Raw genomic sequence first — 11197 nt, 5'->3', positions numbered from 1 at the left:
GGCGGTGCCTGGGAAGCCGTGCGCGTCCCCCGGCGGCGGCAGCAGCGGGAGGCGAGGGGCGCCGCCGAGGAGCCGAGCCCGCCGAGTCGGGCGCTCTATTTCAGCGGGCGCGGCGAGCAGCTGCGCCTCCGGGCCGACCTCGAGCTGCCCCGGGACGCGTTCACGCTGCAAGTGTGGCTGCGAGCGGAGGGGGGCCAGAGGTCCCCGGCGGTGATCACAGGTAGGCGAGGGCGCCCAGACGGGCGCCGCACCGTCCCCGTGGCCCTGGAAGCGCGCGGGTGCCTGGACGCGGGTGGCGGGCGGGTCGGGGGCTTGCGGGTGTGTCTGTGGGGCAGCCACCTCGGGAGCCTCACTTTGTCCCATCTGAGGAATGGGCACACGGGGAAGGTGTCGCTGCCTGCCCCCCAGCCACCGCGAGCAGAGTGGGGAGCGTTCCAGGCGGCTGGAGACCCTGAGTCGGAGAGGGCTAGTCCCCGGGGAGCCTAGCGCACGGAAGCAGTTCTCTGCATTGTCAGACGGACTCTGTCTGGGTTGGAGAGGGAGGGGAGGATGACCCAATTGGGTTGCATGTAAAAGGAAGCTAGGGGACCCTTGATTTCTCTGACTTTTTGGTGGACGTAGCCCCCTGGATTGGCCCCTTCACCCTGGAAGCTGGCAGGGACGATGTTGTTGTGATCACCAGACTTAGAAGTCCTCGAAGTGCCCCAAAGTCGCTCTGTTTGAAACCTGCCTCTGGGATCCACCTCCCTTGTCCCCCAAGTCCCCCAACACACACCGCAGCCCCACGCACTGTCCTCCCATATCTTTGCTTTTAAAGCCCGTTGCCTGTCACTCGGAATTGGGGAGAGACCTTCCTAACACACACCCCGCCAGCTTTCTCCAGACCCCGCTGCGAAATGGGGCGCTTTTCTCATTTGGGACTTTTATGAGCCCGTAATGAATTTGAGTTCTCCCTCCTTACCCTCCCTCTCTCTCCCCTAGGCAGCAAAGCCCATAGTGAAACCGGACACTTAGCGAGGGTTGCAAACCTTAGAAATGCGCCAACATTCATTTTTCCCCCTCTAAATGAATCTGTGGAAATGCCTTTAATAAAACGGGGGGTGGAGGGGGCGGCGCTGGAGGAGAGAATGAAAGTTTTGCTTCTTCTGTCTGGGAGATTCCCTTTCTGTACACTCTTGCCATGTCCTGGGACGTCTTAAAGTGAGAGTAGGGGTTCCCCCTTCGCTGCAAGCCAGCAAACGTGTGGAGGCGTTTTGCGATCCCACCCCCTTACACACACTTTCTTAGAAGGGAAAGCTCGAGAGCTCTTCGGACAGTCAGCTTCTTTCTCTCCTTGGCTTGGACTTTTTCTGACAATGTGCTGACGATCCTATTTCCATGAAGTCCACTTCAGGGAACCCAAACTCTGCTGCTGTACCAAAAAGATGTCCCCTCAAAGCCCGTACTTTCCAGCTACCAAAGGAGAGCAAGAACGACTCCCCCAACACACACAACTGACGTCATCGTCATCGCTTGCTATTTTCCCTTTTTTCCCCGGGAAAGGAGAAGGAAACCGGGCTCAGTCGCTTTTAGCTCCCCTAGTCAACCAGAGCAGGATATAATATGGAACAGAAGAGACAGTATTCAAAATAATAATGACGACAGTGATAATTCAAGGATGTGGTGTGTACTTCTCCTTTTTTATGCATATGAAAAGCAGTCTGCTGCTTGGAGGTGATTTAAAAAACAACAACAACAAAAAAAATAGACTTGGTTTTTCTGAGCCTTTACCTGTCCTAGATGGTGATTTGGAGCATTTCCCCTCTGAAGAGGAGAACCCAGAGTTATTTAGGTATCATAAGTGAAGGGGTATATGTGTTTGTGTGTATGTGTGTGTGTACACACACACACACACACACACACACACACCTGGGATTCCACGGGAGATTGCTTTATGTGTCTATAACTCAGACAAGGGTCTCTTCACATGCGTACTCTTGATACTCATTCACTCTTTTCACACAAAGATTGTTGCAGTAAAATACTTTAATTGGATGGAGGATGTTAAGCTATTATTGCTTGTATAAAATGCCTGGTCCATTTTATGTGTGGAAATAACATTCCTCTCAAAACGGAAAAAAAAAAAAAAGGCACTGCTGTTGTATAGCCCCAGAAAGCCAGGAGCTTTTCTCCGGAGGATTCTGGTGGATTTTTTTTTCCCTCCCCTACTTGAGTCTGAGCCAGATTTGGCGGTGTGTAAACACCTGGCCCAGAGCCAGAAAAGACTCCTTCTGCAGTATCCTCTACACAGTACAGACTGTTGGAGGAAAAAGAACCTGCTTCTCCTTGAATTAAAAAGCAAACAGAAGTGCTTTTCCAGCTCCCTCCTGGTTGTATGCTGGGGCTGGGAGAGGCTGGACACTCAGGTGGGTGCAGGAAGTCCATCCTTGAGCAGGGACCTCAGGTGCCCAGTTGGCTGCCTGACCTCTGCTGGCTTTCTCTGGCTGGGCGTCACCACTTTCACAGGAATCCCTGGTCACCTATCTTGAGAGCAGTCATCGCTCAGCAGGGACTACACTGCTATTTCGGGCAGAGGGCTGCTTGCTGACTTGCTGTCAGGCCAAGCTGCCTTACATCACTCTTTGCTGCAGGATTCAATTGGGTTTCATAAAGGTCTAATTTTACGGTGCTGTTAACCAGGTCTGTCGTCTGCCAGGGGCAGCCCTTGCCACTCCCGGTAGGCTGGGGGTGCTCCCTGATCTGCTGGCCTGGGATGCTATTTCCGCCCAGGTTCAAACTTCAGGGACACCAGTTCAGGCCCTCTTCTGAGAGGCAGGGGAAACAGTGAAGGAGCAGTTTGCTTCTGAGGCTTGGAAAACATGCCTTTCATTTTTCTAAAAGGGAAGGAGAGGGGAAAAAAAAAATATATATATATATATGAAGGTTTATGCAGGTAAAAATAAAGACAAAGTTAGAAAGTGCCTGCTTGCATGCTCTGGGGACCCACTAATGATGAATGGTCTTTAGGATTGAAGAATTCTTTAAGGCTTCTGTGAGAAGGGTCCTCAGAGATTACCCAAGCTAGTCAGTCATCCTTTATGCCAGATAGGGAGAGACACAGAGAGGGACCAGGTGGGTGCTGGCTGGCACAGCTAGCGCCTCAGTAGCTTCTTCAGTGACTTTCAGCCTTGCCCCCTACATGCTGAGAGTACATAGCTCATAAACATCATCTCCTCTCACCCCACACAGACCCACCACCCAGATGCAGCCTTCAGCCTTCCTGCTGGCACAGTGGGCTCCCTTTCAAGTTGGCCTGGGCTTGGGGCTTGTTTCTGACACATCCCTTTGCTTTTGTATCACACGGTGCAGGATCCAGACCCCTGCCCCTCATCCCCATCTGCGCCCCCCACACATACACCTCTCCAGTCTGAAAGAAAGAGAAAGAAAACAATAGACTCAATTTGCTCCGTGGAGCAGAGGCCCTGAGCAGCAGTTAATCTTGTTAAAGTTTCTCCTAACCTGTTAGATAAGTGAAATGTGGACCCCACAAGTGTTGCCCGCCTCCCAGCCCCAGTCCCACTCCCCTTCCCTGGAATTCCTACTCAGAAGGAGAAAGGGATTTCCCTACCTCCCACCCAGCACCTTGGCTTGCCTTTTCTCTTGTTAGAACTGTTGGAATGGATTAAGTTTGCTGGTTTCCCTCCAGAGTCTTCATCCCTCCCATCTGCAACCCCTGCTTCATACTTCTCACTCTACCTCTCAAAAAGAGTTGCACCAGGTTTTATGAACTTCATCTATTAACATGGCTCTCCCTTAACATCTGTGATCCCACCTGGCATCTAGAATACCGCAGTGGTTAGAACTCAGTTTCAGCAGGCAGATCACCTACAGGGGAATCCACCCTTGCCCTGGACTAGCTGTGTGACCTTGGGCAAGCCAGCTGACTGTTTGGGGCTTCAGCCTCCTCATCCACAGAGTAAAGGTGGGGTAGGCACTTATCACCTAGGGCAGAATGAACTTGAAGTGAGCTTGTGTGTGGAAAGTGCTTAGAATCAGACTTGGCATGTAGAAAGTGCTTGACAGATTTCATTCTTATTAGTAGATGTGATTTTTCAAATATTTCAGTCCTGGCGTTTTTACAGGCAAGAAGGAAACCTCCTCTCTTGGGTGCCTGCAGGGTGGCAGACTCTGCTGGGGGCATGGCCTTCTGCCAGAGCCTTTCACCCTCAGGACCACCCTGGGAGATGGACATCATTGCCCCTTCTTTATAAAAGAGGAGTTTGCATCTCAGAGAGTTGGAGTGACTTGGATGAAAGTCCCACAGGTCTTCTAATGGGCAGGGCCCACATGTGAACTCAAGTTCCAAGTGCTTGCTTCCTGTGTCAGCAGAGAAGGGACTTGAGTACCCTTCCTTAACCCAGCTGCAGAACATTTCCATTCCATTTGGCATCTCTGTGCTGACGGCATATCTATAGATTAAAGAGGATGAGAAATAGGAATAAGTCTCACTTGAAAATTTTGAGTTGACTTAACGTATCTGTTTTTCTTTTCACATCAAATAATCTGATGGACCAGGCTTGGAATTTCTCTTTCCATTCTTGCTGGGTGATCCAGTTGTCATTTCATCTCTTTTTTGCTTGGTTTCCTCCACTGTAACATGGGCATAATGATTTCAGCATCTTTCAATGAGAAATATGCAGAGAGCACCTCACATTGTCCCAGCTTGTATTAGGGATTCAGTCAGGGTGGCTGGATCTTGTTTATAACCACATCCCTCTCTCCCAGTTAGTCAATTTGGCCTTGTGGAAGAAGGACTCATTTGTGCATTTTTAGGGCTTCTCTTCTTGAGTTACTGAGGAGTCTTTCGAGAGTAGACACTGGAACGTGGAGAGCAGTTAGACTCCTTCAGATCTGTTCTTTTCACTGTGATCCCTTCCTTTTCCTGATGGAGATAACCTCTTGCTAGTAAGAGACAAAGAAGGCCCAGAACCACCGAGTCCTGTATCTGGGGAAATCAGTGCCACTGAAGGAGAGCATGTAGCACCGGGAACCAAAGACAGACAGAAGCCACAGATCTACAGTCACATGCTTCCTTTTCTTTCCCCAGGTGTTCTCCAAACTCTCATTTTCTCCTGTACTGCCATTCAGTGGGCATATGGGGGTGATGGAGACTGTAGAACCTAGGGAAGAACCTTCCATTGCCCCCTGCACAGAGGCAGGCCACCTTGAGGTCCAGAGGCAGGGAACTCAGGAGTGTGGGGGGAATCACCAGCCCAGGCCTAGACCTGGCAGTTATCTTGATCAAGCAGCTCACTGCAAGGGGGAAGCTGAGGACCAGGACATGGAGCATGAACAGTATTCACAGACCACCGCTCTTAAAGGGGCTTAGGAGATCTTTTGATCCATTAGATACCATTCCTGGCTGCAATTAAAGTCAACAGCTTTTAAAAGCATCTCTCAGCCCAGGCTACCCTCCAGGGATCCTGATGTCATGGCCTAGGGTTGACCTGGGAACTGGTGTTTCTCAAAGCTTTCTCCAGTTATGTGGGAGGATTATCATTGAGGAGAATCACAAATCTAGTCTGATGTGCCCTGGTTGTGCAGGTGGAAAAAGTGAGAATCAAAGGGGAGGTGACATCACCTGTTCACTGAGCTGGTTACTGTCTGAGACTTCAGAGAAATCCAGCCATCCCAGCTCTGAGTTGTCCAACGAGAAGGGACTCTTCTTCCATCCTGAGTCCCCCTTGCTCACCCCAAAGTGTGGGTGCCGTGGGCCCTGACAGCCCATGCCTTCTCCTTCCAGTACTTTCTTGAAAGCATGAATTCCTCTGCCAGTGGGCCACACACTGAGTTCCTTGCACCTGATTTCAAGTGAAGCCCAGGGGTTTAAAAAGGGAAGCTCAGCTCGGAGGCATTTACCACTTTGCCCTGAGCTGGTCCTGTGAGAAGGCATGTGTCCTATTATCTAAAATCCCCTCAACTTGGGGTCACTCTGAAGCCAGTTCTGCCTTCAGGAGTCTCAGATAAGGAAGAGAGAAGATCCCAGGACCCTAGGTACGACTCATGAAGGCAGAATCCCTCCAGTGTGCCCCTGGTCATCGGCAGCTTCTCTAGGAGGTAGTTCCCTCTCCCTCCCTGTCTTCCTCTTACTGCATTGAGAACTCGGCTTCATACCTTGATGCAGTTTCTGGAAAAGTTCAACTGAGATCCTGACGTCAGTAACTCAGAACTGATTTGAAAGGTTTGGCCTCTTGGGTGGTTTGAAGAGCTGAAACTGAGGATCAGCAGGTCAGAGTTCAGGTCCTGGCTTGATGTCCTCTGAGCTGTGTGACCTGAGGCCTTGGGGAGAGGTTTTCAGGTGTGGTTCTTTTCCCAGGGACCAGGTGTGACCATGGCAGGGAAAGCTCTCAGCTGAGATCAGAACCCCATGCACATGTCAGCACAGTGAGGAGGAGCCAGAAGGTGAGATGTGAGGGAGTTGCGCTGTCAAGGTCATTCCTAGACAGGTGCCTTTATTATCATGGTTCGCACTGGGGATGATAAATAGCGATCGAGTTAGCAAACCTTCTCTTGCCTGTGACCTCACTGGAGTCCTTTGATGTTGGCACTTTACAAGTCCGCCGAACCCTGCCACTTACTGCTGTATGACCTTGACAACTTACTGCTCCTGCCTGGGCCCCAGGGTTTTCAGGCTGCAAAAGGAAAGGTAGGGAAAGAACAGGAACTTTTACACTGTGCCCCCACAATCTCAGGGAAGGGGAGAGGCTAGAGAGCCAGCCTCCACCTCCTCCACTTTCCCTTCACTTCATTCTGCTTAAATTGTCATTCTTTAAAATTACCTTTGGAAGAAACATTCCTCTGTTCAAGGAGTTTGAAGGAGCAGGGGCTGAGCTTAGGGAGTTGTTCATCTTGATGGCTGTGATTATCATGTTGTTTTAAAAGATTCTAACTTGTTATAAATGCTTATCAAAGTATTAATGGGTTAAATATATCTATTTTTTTTTCAAAAAGCTTCAGGAAAAAAAACAAATAAAAACAAAGGAGTTTAGGGGTAAGAGTGAGGAAGGTGAAAGGATGATTGGCAAACTGACTATATTCCTTAAAGCCAGGTTATGGAGACTTGGGACTTTCATACATTTTTGTCTGTGCTTTTTTTTTTTTTTTTTTTGGCATGTGATGAAAGATAGTCATGATAAAAAAATTACAAAAATTAAAAGTACCTGAGAGCCACAAGAGGAGGTGACATCTTAGATCACTGCAGGTTTGTGAGCTGATGTGTTTGCAGATTCAGAGATTGAAGCTTGGTGAGGGTCAGGGACTTCCGCAAGGTCACACAAAGATTCACTGAAAGTCATGGTACAGTCCAGGCTCCACACACTGGGAGCCCCTCCCATCCTGTACACCTGCAGATGGGTTAACCTGTCCATCCTCAGAGAGCTGGAGGGAAGAAAAGTAAAGAGGGAGGCTTAGGAGGACCAAGCAGAAGGGGCCAGCATAGGTTTACTGGGTAACAAGCTTTTGAGTGACAGAATCCTTTGCCTATGGCATTGCCCTATATATTGTGAAACATGTAGCATCCTCAGCCCTGCCTATAAGAATCCCAGTAAGATCTTCTGGTCCTTGTGAAAGTCCAAGATGTTCTGTAACAATATCAACAATAACAACACACACACATACACACACACACTTTCTCACACATACTCCTGGTTTTCATTTCTCTTCATTTCCAACTATTCAGGGAAGCTTCTAGAGCCTTTGACAGCTGTCTAGAGCCCTGGGGGGAGGAATTGCAGAAGCACATGTTTATTGGGGAACTGTTTTGTGGTATTTGATCATAGAATTCAGGAGTCAGACTGCCTGGGTTTGATTTCCTGACTGTTGCACCTGCTGGTGGCACAACCTTGAGCAAGTTATTTAATATCTCCAGGCTCTACTTTTCCCATCTGTAAAGTGCGGATGATACTGGTTCCTATTTCATGAGGTTGTTTTGAAGATTAACTGGGCCTCCATGTGGAAAATGCTTAGTAATGGAATCTAGAGCATGGAGTAACTCAGCAAATGTTAACTCACATTGGTACTATGTGTGTCTGACCCTTACCACACATAGTTTCTAATTCTCTGTAACTCTAGGAATTAAACATGCTTATCTCTTTAGGCAAAGCCAGGAATTACTTTTCCTTCCTTTTCTACTCAGGTAAGATTTATTAGTATCTTAATGTTAAAAAAATTAAATTAAAATGAGAGGCAAACACAGTATATAGATTAATGTTTTGTTTTCCAAAAGCAATGTGTATACTCATAAAAGAAAAATGTAAGAAATAGATAAAAACAAGGGACAATTAAATTTGTTTATTCCCTGTACAAGTATTCAACAGTTTTTTTTTTAAATTTCCTGCTTTTTGCTTGATATAGTTTTAGGCTTTAAAAACTCTTTTTATCCTAAGGGGGTTTATATTCTGGGCAAGGGATTGGTGTGGGAGTTGGAAACACTATAAACAAGTACACCTGTATATCACATAATGCCAGGTGAATGTTTATGCAGCAAAATAAAATCCTATCTAGGGACTGTTTGATAGAAGGACTCAGAAGGAGTAAGGTTTGAATACGGGGGTCAGGAAGGTTGTCCTGAGAGGTAGCCTTGGGGAACAGATGTAAGAGCAGACTCAGAGCTATCTCAAGACAGAGCAGTGCTCTATACACTAGGAGACATCCGTTCTAGACCCAGCCCTTCATTACATTAGTGTAACTTAGGGCAAGTCACTTTCCCTCTCTGAGCCAATTTTCCTCATCTGAAAAATGGGAGTGTTTTCAGTTTATCTGCCTGGGTACTAAATACTCTTCTAGTAGATGCCTTTTAAGGTTCTGTAATCCTGATCAGCATGGTCCAAAGACAAAATTGTGAAATCAGCAACCAATGCATTCTTCTTCCTTTTGGGCACATTTTCCTCCACTAGGTGGTGTCTGTGCCTGTCACCCTCAGGGGCAAAGTGCCCGCAGATGAATGTTGGCCCCCATGCCAACTCTCATCCCAGAAAGACCTGGTTCTCTAAGGTCTCATCGACTGGCCACACTTCAAATGTTACTTAGTCTTAGGAAGCAAAATCCCTGTAAGACCAAAGAAACTGTGCGAGAGTCAGATGCACTCGTTTAAGCCACGTGTATCATAGATGTGGAACTGAGGGTTGGTGAGGAAAGGGCTTGCAGAGTGACTATCAGTGTCCATCAGTGACCAATCTGGGTGAGACTCTTTGTCTTCTAAACCCTAGGCCAGGGCACAGTCTGCTGCTCCCCTATTTATTTCTGAGTTCTTTCCATCAATTAATTACCATGTCTCTGCTGAGGTATACCATTTATCTCCAAACTCTGCTGAACTGAAGATTCATAGATCCAGCTGTCCCCTGGGAATATCTACATGCCCTCCAAACTCAACACGTTTGAGTTGAATTGAATCATCTTTCTTACAAAATTCCTTGTGTCCTTACCTTGGCTGGTGTTGCCAATTTTAGAATGTTGTCCTCAGTATTTACTCAGCTCTCAAACCCCATCCATTCTTTCTGAACATTTTGTTAACTGAGTCGTTTCCTTCCTTTCTGTGATTAATTCCCTGGTATGGTGATGTCCACATCTCTGAGCCTCAGCCCCTCTACCCACTTCAATTTAGCCTTCAACACTGGACAGCCAGATTGTTCTAAAATGCAAATCTGACTCTTCTACTCCTAGATAAAGACTCTTCAGTGACATATGAATTATTTGAAATTCTCCCAAATACATAAGGCTTTTTATTGTCACTTACTTGGCTCATCTTCCTCCGGTATTCCCGTGTACCATTTAAAGAATACTTAAGCCTGTATAGGATTCTGCTCACGTTTCTTCTCTTCTGGGAATCCCTCCCTGACCCTCCCAAAGTATAACTGATTTCCCCACCTCTCTTATCCATCTGTCTTATTATACTTTCTACATTCTTATATCAAAACACCTGGAATTCTTTATCACATTTAATTCTTTATCACATTTAATTTAATTGAGTTCTCCATCTCAACTTCTCCAGTGCTTAGCACAGTGCCTGGCATATAAAAGAGCTATATGTGTTTTTGTTTAATGCATGGATGAATGGCTAAGAGAACCAGCTGAATATCTAATGATTCTGGGAGAAAGAGTCCAGGAACCCCAGGCATGTTGCATTACGTAACCAAAGCACATGACCTATTGCGTGTGCCACAGTCAGAAACATTACACAGTGGTTAATTCCATTTCCCCTTGAGCAAAGAAGTCAGAAGGGAATAGAAATCTGGTCTTACAAAACAGAGGGAGGAGGGGAGCAGTGTATTTAAGGGCCTCCTCAGCTCACATTGTGGCCTTTCTAATCCAAGCCACATTTTGGCCTTGGTCTTCCCCTCTCAGACCCTGGTCTCTTTTGCAAAGCATTTATTTTTTGTCTGCACTGCAGCACCTAATCCTAAATCTGCTCGGATTTCCCCTCTCCCCTTTATCACTACCTCACTGGGCCTCTAGTGTCCTGGCACTGGTATCTGCTGCTTGGGTTTTCATCCACTTCCCTCCTTCCTGATGGGGGCCTTTCTGTCTTGATCTTGTGAGACTTTTTGGTCTGGAAAAAAATCCTCTGTTCACTGTTTTTATACCCTTGGGGGAGAATACGCATTTGCAGCAGTAATGACAGTAATAAAAGCACTAGCTTATAATGAACACTTACTATGTGCTGGTACTGTACAGAGGGCTGCACTTTATACCCTCTGAAGTTGAGTTAGAAAGTCCCATGACTTTACTAAAGGACCCATAGTGAACAGGTGGTGGAACTAGAATTCAAATCCAAACCAGTTGAACTTTATCTCTGTCTGTTCCCAGGGCTTGCCATGTTGCTTGGATAACCCAGTAAGTGTCCCATGATAGGGTGAAATACAGGAAAGAAAATGTGAATGAATGAAGGAATCTGAACAATAGTGCCCCTAGTGGCTAAATGCACATATTTTAAAAGAGCGTTTATCCAGTGAACAAAAGAAGCAAGAAGAAAGGAAGAGAAGGATGGAGGAAGGGGAGGGTAAAGGGAGAAAAAATTCAAATGCATATCATAAGACTGTAAAATGACCGAGAAATCTCTATTTTGTGCACTGTGCATTTTATTTGCAGGTGACTTTTGAACAGAAAGAACATTTACATCCACCAGAGCATCCCCCACCTTTAGGTAGTCTACTGGGGGAAA

At 47.0% G+C, this 11197-nt stretch overlaps 1 protein-coding gene across 1 annotated transcript in view; it reads left to right on the top strand.

Moving 5' to 3' along the window:
* Positions 1-6: 6 nt before the first annotated feature.
* Pappa (pappalysin 1) overlaps positions 7-11197 on the top strand; it is a 237008-nt gene continuing 225817 nt past the window's right edge. Inside the window, exon 1 of the mRNA XM_048813215.1 lies at positions 7-220. The gene's annotated coding sequence lies outside the window, so the exon portion shown is untranslated. The remainder of the gene's footprint in view (positions 221-11197) is intronic.

This window comes from Marmota marmota, unplaced genomic scaffold (genome assembly GCF_001458135.2).
Source record: "Marmota marmota marmota unplaced genomic scaffold, marMar, whole genome shotgun sequence".
In the NCBI taxonomy this organism is placed as follows: domain Eukaryota; kingdom Metazoa; phylum Chordata; class Mammalia; order Rodentia; family Sciuridae; genus Marmota; species Marmota marmota.
The sequence above is the reverse complement of the archived record's forward strand: the minus strand, read 5'-3'. Positions and strand labels throughout refer to the sequence as shown.